Raw genomic sequence first — 1,191 nt, 5'->3', positions numbered from 1 at the left:
TTAAATTACATAACTTAACTATATTAATAATTCTATATATATAAAACAAAAATATATAAATAATTAATAAACTTATAAATTATTAAATATAACAAGTACATCACTAATAAATAAATATAAACTTATTCGAATACAATTTTGTGTATTAATATATATACACATGATATAGGTTCGTGAATCCGAGGCCAACCCTGCATTGTTCAGTTATTCAATATAGTCGTATGTATTTTTACTACAAAATACATTAGGTGAGTTTCATTTGCTCCCTTTTTAAATGCTTTCGCAATATGTATTTTTGGGACTGAGAATACATGCGCTGTTTTTATAACTGTTTTACGAAATAGACACAAGTAATTAAAACTACATTATATGGTTGAATGATCGAAATCGAATATGCCCCTTTTAGTCTGGTAATCTAAGAATTAGGGAACAGACACCCTAATTGACGCGAATCCTAAAGATAGATCTATCGGGCCCAAAAAGCCCCATCCAAAGTACCGGATGCTTTAGTACTTTGAAATTTATATCATGTCTGAAGGAGGATCCCGGAATGATGGGGATATTCTTATATACATATTGTGAATGTCGGTTACTAGGTGTTCAATCCATATGAATGATATTTTTGTCTCTATGCATGGGACGTATGTTTATGAGAAATGGAAATATGAAATCTTGTGGTCTATTAAAATTATGAAATGATTATTTATGTTAAACTAATGAACTCACCAACTTTTTAGTTGACACTTTAAAGCATGTTTATTCTCAGGTATGAAAGAAATCTTCCGCTGTGCATTTGCTCATTTTAGAGACATTACTTGAAGTCATACATGACATATTTCAAAAGACGTTGCATTCGAGTCGTTGAGTTTATCAAGATTATTATTAAGTCAATTATAGTTGGATATATTATGAAATGATATGCATGCCGTCAACTTTCGATGTAAAGCAAGTTTGTCTTTTAAAAATGAATGCAATGTTTGTAAAATGTATCATATAGAGGTCAAGTACCCCGCGATGTAATCAACTATTATGAATCGTCTATAATTAATATGGACTTCGTCCGGATGGATTAGGACGGGTCTCTACAGTTGGTATCAGAGCGGTGGTCTTAGCGAACCGGGTCTTGCATTAGTGTGTCTAACCGATAGTCGTTAGGATGCATTAGTGAGTTTGGACTTCGACCGTGTCTGC

Source organism: Rutidosis leptorrhynchoides, chromosome 8 (genome assembly GCF_046630445.1).
Source record: "Rutidosis leptorrhynchoides isolate AG116_Rl617_1_P2 chromosome 8, CSIRO_AGI_Rlap_v1, whole genome shotgun sequence".
Taxonomy (NCBI): domain Eukaryota; kingdom Viridiplantae; phylum Streptophyta; class Magnoliopsida; order Asterales; family Asteraceae; genus Rutidosis; species Rutidosis leptorrhynchoides.
This window is presented reverse-complemented; position numbering follows the sequence as displayed.